Below are 9,729 nucleotides of genomic sequence, written 5' to 3'. Positions count from 1 at the left end.
CACTTCTAGCACAGTCCTAATAAAGGCATGAGCTTGTTTTGGAAAAAAAATCAGACCTGTTTTATTGCGTTTTGTGAAATTAGGTAAGAAAAATGAGAATTATTTAGATAAAGATTTCCTGGATATGTATTTTTACTTGAGTTTGCAAAAGGAAAAATTTTTCTCATCAGTCACTATTTATCATTTTACACCCCACACTCTATAAAAAACATCTCATATTCTATTGAAAATATTCTCACATTTTATAAAAAAATTATAAATGTAAAATGTGAAAATAAATAATAACTGTTGCATAATAAATTCCCTGCAAAAATAGGCGTTTTGCACTTTCAACTTCGATGGGATTCAATCGGGGTTTCTGATTACCATATTTGTCAGTAGACACAAAAGTGGGTCAGGTGCCTACCTAGCTTGTTGGGGTCCATAGCACATGGGTAGACTCAAGCTGGCTTAAAGTAGGGGGTCACCCCATAGTTTGGCTCCGATCTTGGCATGGGGCACTAAGGGCCATGGGTTAACCCATGGTATGTCAAGTGACAACAATTTTAAGATTACGTTTAGGTAATAAGGTGATCTCAGATGATTTATAAATAATAATAAAAATATATTGATAAAATATTAAATAATAATAAACAGTAATAAAAAATAATAATAAAATATTAAATAGTAATAAAGTAACTAAACACAGCCTAAGTTCTGATATATCAGTGTTGATCACGCCATGGTGCAGTTCCTTCGATAACAACCAACAAACTGTATGTCATACTCTTAGCAGAATACCCGAATTAAAAAAAGAAACGTAGAAAGCTAATAAAGTAGATTAATGCCAGAAAAGAACTAAGAAAATAGGAGATTAACAAATTTAATATTAGTTGATGGTGCAAAAATTCATTATTTTGTGTGCCAACAGCACCAAACTCCAGCAACTAATTATTAACTTTGTCCTTGAACACATCATAAAGATTAGAAATGACAAAATATGCGAAGTGTTGTCAAAGCTGGACAACTAATCGATGAGCAACAAGCAAATAAAGTTTTGAATATAACATTGTAGGGTTTTACCTCGAAGGGAACCCTTCCAGAAATTCTCGACGGCCTGGGCTTAACCCGGGCCGAAGAGGGGGTTTGGAAATAGTTTTCAACCAGCAATAGACGCGCCTCGGTTAGAACCTCACTAGCTGCGTCATTGCCCCAAGCGCAAAGATGAAGAGGAAGAGACCCTCCTTCCCCTTCTTATTTGGAAGTAGCACTCCCCACTTTTCCTCTGCACCCAATGTGGGACTAAGCAGGAAGACGTCCGACCACAACATATTTGTAATTATGCTTATTCAAAGATAGATTTTCTCAGCCCATGCACCTTAATAATTATTATCTTTGAAAATCAAAATCCCTTTCTTATTTTTCGCTCTAGTGTTCATCGAAATTATCGGTTAATTGTTACCTCCAAATGATGAAATGATTATAATTAAAAAAAATGATAAAAATCATTTTTCCCTCGACAATAAAATATATAGATAATTTTTTTTTTAAAAAAAAATAAAGAGATCAGAACAATATATTTTTTTTTTGCTTTTTAAACCTCATAAACGTTTTTTAAAAAAAATCACATATTCATTAAAAAAATAATTTTTTAATCATTAAACAAATAATTAAAAAAAAAAAAACCACAACAATCGGTAGGGAGTTCGGTGGGAATATCATTCTCCCCATTTTCTAAACTTTATTTTTATAATGCTCGTAATATACCCAATATTAGTACATTTTTCAAGATGGGATCATGGAGCTAAAACTAGAGCTTTATTATTGTAGTTACTAGAGCTTTCTTTTATTTTGGGTTTGTTCCTTTTATATATATATATATATATATATATATATATAAATGTGTTTTCTTTCCGTATTTTTTTCCCGTTTGTTCGGGAATTTTGTTCTAAAATGTGACCTGCACTCGTCTCTTTCACTGAGAATTTTTTCTCATCGTCCGTAGTTGAAAACCGGCATGCAATTTTGTTCCACAGATATTGGGATTTCGATTGAAAAATTTTGCAATGTGTATCGTGTTTTGATGGAAAAAAACGAACTTGAGCAAGAGGGTTTTATTTACCAAATTTGATGCAAAACTGCAAAAGGCTAATCAGGTATAAAGGGATTCAAAGTCAAAACACAATAACTCATAGAGAGAGAAAAATTCTTCTCATCATCTATATATTACACACCACACATGATTTTTTATCTTTTTATTTTTTTTACAAATATTAGTATAAAGATTATGAATAGAAGAACTCAATTAATTTAACAAGAATAAAACTAAAAAAACAAAAATAATTAGTTGTTCCTTATCCCATTCAGGAAAAGCTGTAGCATCAACCTTCAGTTTAAGCCAATCAGATTGAGGGGGTTGCCACTAATAGTGTCTCATAAGCTGTCTTCTGCCTAACTTGATCATAACTCTGCAGCATTACAAAGGCATTCTCGACTACCGTTTTAGGACTTAACAGCTCTTGATCATGCACATACTTGTTCCTTTGAAACCAGAAGCCCCTGGCCAAAACAAATAAACAGCCAAATTCTCATATATCTTCCTTTCACAGATTTGCAAAGCCATATCAAACAATGACACATTATTATCAAGCATTAACTCAGGTAGATAAAAACGCCACATACCTTGAACAACACCACAATTAACCACTGCATGAGTGATATCTTTATTTGCTTCTAAATAGAATCTACAGGTATCATCTGTCAGCACATGTTTCTTCACCAGATTTACAGCAGTAGGTAATCCATCTTTGCATGCACGCCATGCAAAAATTTTAATCTTGTTTGGCACTTTCATTTTCCACAAATGCTTCCAAAGTACTTGTTGAGCCTACATATTTGATGATTCAGCACACTAGTGACCAAGCTGAGCATAAATGAATCTGTAACAGCTTCGCACACTGAAAATTCCATTTCTTTCATGTGCCCAAACCCTTCTATCTTCTACATTATTTGAACATAAGGGAAATTTAAGAATATCTAAGGCTACATTTGGATTGAAGAGAGATCTTAGCTTGTGAACATCACACACGCTTTCATTGTAAACAAATAAAGAATCAACAAAATCAGAGACAGTACCATCCCTTTCCACTAGCCCTTCAATATCAAAGAATTATGACCTGGAATCCATTGGTCTTGCCAGATATTAACAGATCTCCCATTCCCTATTCTCGACCTACAGCCTGCCACTAGCCATTTTCGTGCATCCCAAATGCCCCTCTAAGTATAGGATGGACATTTACCCAAACTTGCTTTCATGAAACCGATGTAAGGGAAATATTTCGCCTTTAGTAATCTGCACAGTAAAGACCTATCATCTTGAGATAATCTCTATCATTGTTTTGCTAGTAAAGCAAGATTGAAGCTTCTTAAATCTTTAAAACCTAGCCTTCCCTGGGTTTTATTCTGACACAATTTGCTCCAACTCAACCAATGAATTTTTCTCTCATTTCCTTTTTGACCCCACCAAAACCTTGACATCATACCTTCCAACTCAACACAAAAACTAGATGGTAGAAAGAAACAACTCATTGTATATGTTGGGATGGATAGTGCAACTGCTTTCGAAGGAGTCTCCTTACCACCCTGCGACAGCAACTTCTCTTTACAAGCTTGAAGCTTTTGCCATATCCTTTGTTTGATAGACTGAAAAGCATGGTGTTTGGACCTCACAATAATAGGTGGAAGTCCCAAATATTTCTAATATTGTTGTATTTCACAGTTGCTCCAAAGGTGCTTAATCCAGTCTGAGTATCCACACTCACATTGCCACTAAACACAATAGCAATTTTTTCTTTATTAATTCTTTGACCTGAGACAATTTCATATCTCTCCAACAACATTTGTACCTTTCTATTTTCTTCCACATCTACCTGACAGAAAACAAGATTATCATCTACAAAGAGCAGATGATTTATGTTTGGTGCCCCTCTACAAACTTTTATAACAAAAATATATTTTCTCAACCCAGCATTTCTCAACAAGGAAATCAACCATTCAGTACAAATGAGAAATAAGTAAGGGGACAATGGGTCCCCTTGCCTTAATCCTCTAGTTGGCATAATGAGACCTCTCGGCTCTCCATTGATCAACACAGGAAAAGCAACAGACCCAATACAATACATGATCAGCTCAATAAACTCAGATGGAAACCCATCACTTCCATAACAAACTTTATAAACCCCCACTCAACACGATCGTAAGTCTTACTCATATCCAATTTCAAGGACATAAAGCCCTTTTTACCTTTCTTTTTGTGTTTGAGAAAACTAACCAACTCATAAGCAATCAATACATTATCAAAAATGAGTTGCCCTATGACAAATGCACTTTGACTCTCACTTATGATACTAGGTAATATAGATTTGAGTCTATTAGAAAAGGACCTTTGCAATTAGTTTATAGCCCACATTACTCAAACTAATGGGCCTATAATCTCCCATTTTAACAGCACACTTCTTCTTAGGAATAAGAGTAATATGAGTATGGTTCAGTGTAGAAGGAAAAAAGCCCTGAGTTGAGGGCTTGTAGCACTGCTGATGTAATGTTGTCACCAACAACATGCCAATATTTAAAAAAAAAATATTGGAGACATGCCATCAGGGCCAGGGGCCTTCATAGGATCCATTTGATTCAAAGCTTCCTTCACTTCATCAGCATTGAACTCCTTCATCAAATATAGATTCATCTAATCGGAAACTTTCCCAGACAAAGGTTCTAAAAAAGCCAAAGAATCATCAACAATAGTCGGAGAAGAGCTTGTAAAAAGGTTTGGAAACAATCAAGTATAACCCTATCAATTTGAAATCCTTCTTGCCAATGTCCATTATCATCTTGGGTCTTTAAAATTTTATTCTTTCTTTTTCACTGAGATGCCTTCATGTGAAAATATTTAGTATTAGTATCACCCTCTTTGAGCCACAGAGCCTTAGAACGCTGTCTCCACATGATCTCATTTCTTCCAACCAAACCTACACTTCATCCCTTGCAAAATTCAAATCTTCCACCCCTCTCATTTTTGGCCTCCTCTCCTCTAATGCAATTTGTGCAGAGCTCTCTGTGCTTTTCTGAGCTGAGTCTAAACATGCCCAAAACAATGTTTATTCCACCCCTGCAACTGAGTTCCACAACCTTTTAGCAAATCAAAAACATCATCCATATTAGTTGGGCCAACACACCTCCCCCAAACACCTTTAATAATATCCTCACATTATTTCTCAGCAACCCACATGGTCTCAAATTTAAAACACTTTTTAATATAACGGGAAGCAGCTGCACCCTCCAAATTTAATCAAATAGGTAAATGATCAGAATAAGCTACAACACCATGAGTTACTTGTGCATTAGGAAAACTGTCCCACCAAACAGAATTGACAAAAAGTCAATAAATTCTTTCACTAATGCTTTGATCCCCAACTCTCCTATTAGACCATGTAAACCTTGGGCCCGGAAAAACCCGAATCCCTCAAATTACACTCATCAATAACCTCTTTGAAAGCATAAAGTTGTCTTTCAGGCTTAGGTTTACCTCCTCTCTTCTCATGATTGTACATCAATTCATTAAAATCTCCCATCACTAACCAAGGTTTGTCATTAACTTTACATAAAGATCTAATCAAATTCCAATGTTCATCATTAACTCTACATAGAGATTTAATCAAACTCCATGTATTATGCCTCAGGTGAGTTTCAAGGAATCCATATATAGCAATTAAGAACTAGTGGTCCATACTCAAATTAGAATCTTTAACAGCAGCATCAATATGATTAGCAAAGTAATTAATAACAGACAAATCAACATCAGCTCCCCATAGCAATGCAATTCCACCTTTTCTACCAAATGAACTAATAGCCAAACAATTTTGAAAACCTAATTTGTACTTATAGGATTCAAATTCATGAGTAGAGAGTCTGGTCTCCTGCAAGAACACTATCTCTGGCCCTACCCTCTTGATTAAGTCACAAAGGGTGCCAATGCCACGTGGGTTCCCAAGCCCACTGGCATTCCAATTGAGAAGTTTCATGGCTCCTGGTGGTGTTGTTCCACAGACACCGCCGATCTCTCAGAGTCTGTATCACAAGTCACACCATCATGAAATTGTGCCACTTGAATAAGCTTGACTGACCTCCCTTTTGAAACCCCCTTCTCTAAAACCCCATTTCTTTTTTTGGAACTCCCTTGCAACGGATCTCACACAGGTAGCACTTCCAGAGAAGGAAAGGATGTCTTTTCATGCAGCATAGACATGTGTCTCCACTTCTTGCTACTAAGCCCATCGGGCTTATGCACAACAACCTTCTCAAGACCATCCACCTTAGCACCGATTGTCACCTGTTGTGGCCCATCAGGCCCATGTACACGAGGCTTGCAAGCCTTACTCGATGTTGTACCTGTTTCTTTCAAAAAGTACATATTGTTAGTAACCGCCCCTAACTTCTCACCCACCTCAAATTTCCCACTTTTATGTTCCTGAAAATCAGCACCCATACTTGCCGTAACTGCCATCGAAACAGTTTGAATTTTTGACAGAGAAGACTCACCTCATTCCACAGCTGTGTCAGGCCTATTCTCTTCCACTGCCTTGCCCTTGAAATCCTTTTGCCTAGGTAAATCCTGATCACTAGAGATAGAAGTGGGAGAAGATTTTGGCGGACCATTTTCTTCGTTCTTCCCTGTAGATGGATGATTACCAAAACCGCTATCTGCACGAAGCTACATCCCATATGGAAAGTCCTTCATTGCAGGCATCTCAAATCCCCGAATAGCAGTTGCACAATCCTTCTCACCATGTCCCAAACATCCACACCAGTAGCAGAAGTTTGGGAGTCTCTCATAGGAGAAATGAACCCACACAGGTTCTCCACCTCCAATCATGAATTTTGAGCCTTTAAGCAATGGTTTATCAACTGTCAAAGTAACTTGAACTCGTAAATATTCCCCCCACTCTATCTCCCATTCCTTTGCATCCACCTCCTCAACAACTCCAATTTTTCCACCCAGTAAGCGACCCACATATTCAATACGAACCATTAAAGGTAAATCATAAAGCCTTACCCAAAATGTAGCTGACCGTCAACTTCAAACATTAAGACCAGATGTTTATCGAAATACCAAGGACCCTCACGAAGAACCTTTTCCTTATCCCTTATATCTTCGAATTCAACAAGCATGAGATTGGAATTCAGGTCTCTAAACTTCACCCCCATCACCAGATGCCATGCTTTCCTCATCGTGCTCTTGAGAAAATCTTTATTATAGTGTCTCGCAATGAACAACTTCATAATCAAGCACTTACCCACACTCAGAAGAGCATCTACCAACTTCTCTGGTTCCACCACCACCGCCGCATTTTCCTACTCAGTCAATGAGAGGTGTTGGAAGACATCATTGAGAGAATCCTCCATAAACACCAATAAATCTAAACCAAAGAACATAAACTGCACGGACGACAGTGGAAAATGGCCTCTAAGTAGATAACCCACGAAAACCTAGAGAGGAAAAAAATCACAAATTAACTCCCACAGACATTGCAGTATCCACTATTCTTATGGCAAAGCTTAGTTTAATTGATTTTGAATTATATTGGGTAAAGTCCAGGTTGAGATTGGACCAAATTCCCAGAAATACCAACTAGTTTATCAGATTTAGTGAGATATATAGTCCTAGTCGAAGTAAAATAGTCATGATGACTTTTGAGTCTGATGTCGGATGAAGAGATGATCTTTGTGGTGCTGGAAAGCTCAGTTAAAACGGCTCATCAAGCTAACGTAAAAGAATTCAAATTGAATCATGTTTTTAAATTTTTCGGTTTGTTATGTCATGTGTGACTCATATAAATTGGTCTGATTTGTTAGTTAATTTTTCCCATTGCACCTGAGTTTCCATATTCGCTCAACACATTTACACATGAATTTGTATATATCTTGAATATAATAAATGTCAATAAACAGGCAGCTATCGTTCACTATTTTTTTTCAATTTTATCTATTTTATTTTATCCCTATTTTTTAATTCATTTTCCCAATGTTTTGACATCCTGCATCTGTTTTTTTTTTCTTTTGCCCATGCTTTTCCATTTGTTTTCCGTTTGCATCCTTGGCAGCTGCAGTCGTCCATTTCTATTTGACATTTTTGTCCTTACTTTTGTATTTTTTTTCCCTTTCAACCAATTGTATAATAATTTATTTTCTATTTTTGTCCCCGCCAATGCAGAAGAATTTCGTTTACCCTTTTTTTCCATTTTTGCCCTGGATTTTTTTTTTTTTTTGCATTTTCCCGTTATGTCCTTACTTCTTCTCATCCGTTCTGGATTTTATCTTGATTCTTGATTTTTCCAATTGTTTAACTCTAGATTAGATTTCCACCATTTATCGTTTCGTTGTCTAACAATTTGTTTTATATTCATTTGTCCGCGCAATCCTTGCCTTTTCCGATGTTCTGGATTTTTCTCCGGCTGAGCCAACTTGCACCGATTGGTCTCAAATAATATAAGGTACAATCGTGAAATGCGTAAATATTATATAATTATTTTAAAAAAAAATAAGATTTATTATTAAAAAATTATTATCTTTTATATGAATCTCATATTTATTTATTTTTTTCAAAGTGATTGTACGATACTTATATATTCACAATTGCAAAAATCATTTCTCATATATAAAAGATTACACTTACAGAAAAACATTCAATAAAGAAAAAAAAGGACTCCGAGTTAAACTTAAAGATAAAAACTGCGACAATCAGAGAAAAAAAAATCACTTTCACGTTGATTTACCTACAAATACACGATGGAAGAAAAAAATTCCTAGAAGTCATACACCGTTGATGAAATCAAAGGACATGATCACGCCAACACTTTAAAGTGCTAAAGCTTCTGGAAGACACATTTCATTTCATTGTAATTGCATTCATACATTTCATTTCATTTCATTTTCATTTACTTATTATTTCGGTTGTTAGCACATCCAAGTAGTATGGGACCCACTAGGTCCAAGCAGTATCTGTTATGTTCCCCTATAAGGAATAATACGTTGGTAATGGAAAGCTATCCAGAATTATTAATACATTTTACATTGGAAAAGTCTTGTTGTAGGCATTTTTGCGCACCGAAGTGCACTGACCGGTTGACATGTAATTCTTCATTAATGAAACAGTTCCTTTTCATTTTTGAGTTTTGGGCAGGAGTTTTTTTTTTAAATGATGCGAATCATTTTCGTTTCACTTTCAGTAGATGAAAGTCCTTGGACTACCTCCAGCGGCGTATATTTTTCCTGAAACAACGGCCCTAGCGAACTTATTTGAAAAATTAGAGTTCTTTCAGAAAATGAAATGGTGGCCTAATCTGCTTCCGATTGTTCTAAGGGGAGTAGAGTTATTCAATTTCTCAGTTCTCAAACAACGAAATATCTATGAATAAAAAATAATAATTTATTTACTTTTTCTATGAATTCTCAGCGGACTAAACAAGGAATTTATCTTCTCAAAACGCAGAAACTTTAGATAGAACATATATCACTTGCTAGCTTATATATATATATATATATAGAGAGAGAGAGAGAGAGAGAGAGAGAGGCAACAAAAATGAAGCTACCCTCATAAACACACATCGATGTTACACGTGTTAAAGGAAAAACTCATTTCTTAGAATGTGATTATGGTAACCAGGAAGCCATTAAAATCACAAGAAACAACCG

The 9,729-nt window shown here is 35.8% G+C and overlaps 1 non-coding gene across 1 annotated transcript; it reads right to left on the bottom strand.

The window, feature by feature from the left end:
• Positions 1-1,054: 1,054 nt before the first annotated feature.
• LOC118344095 lies at positions 1,055-1,205 on the bottom strand. Its single transcript, XR_004797861.1, has one exon. It is a non-coding gene; the product is annotated as a U4 spliceosomal RNA (small nuclear RNA).
• Positions 1,206-9,729: the final 8,524 nt, after the last annotated feature.

This window comes from Juglans regia, chromosome 12, assembly GCF_001411555.2.
Source record: "Juglans regia cultivar Chandler chromosome 12, Walnut 2.0, whole genome shotgun sequence".
NCBI classification, from domain to species: Eukaryota; Viridiplantae; Streptophyta; class Magnoliopsida; order Fagales; family Juglandaceae; genus Juglans; species Juglans regia.
Note: the sequence above shows the minus strand (reverse complement) of the source record. Positions and strands in the feature narration are given on the sequence as shown.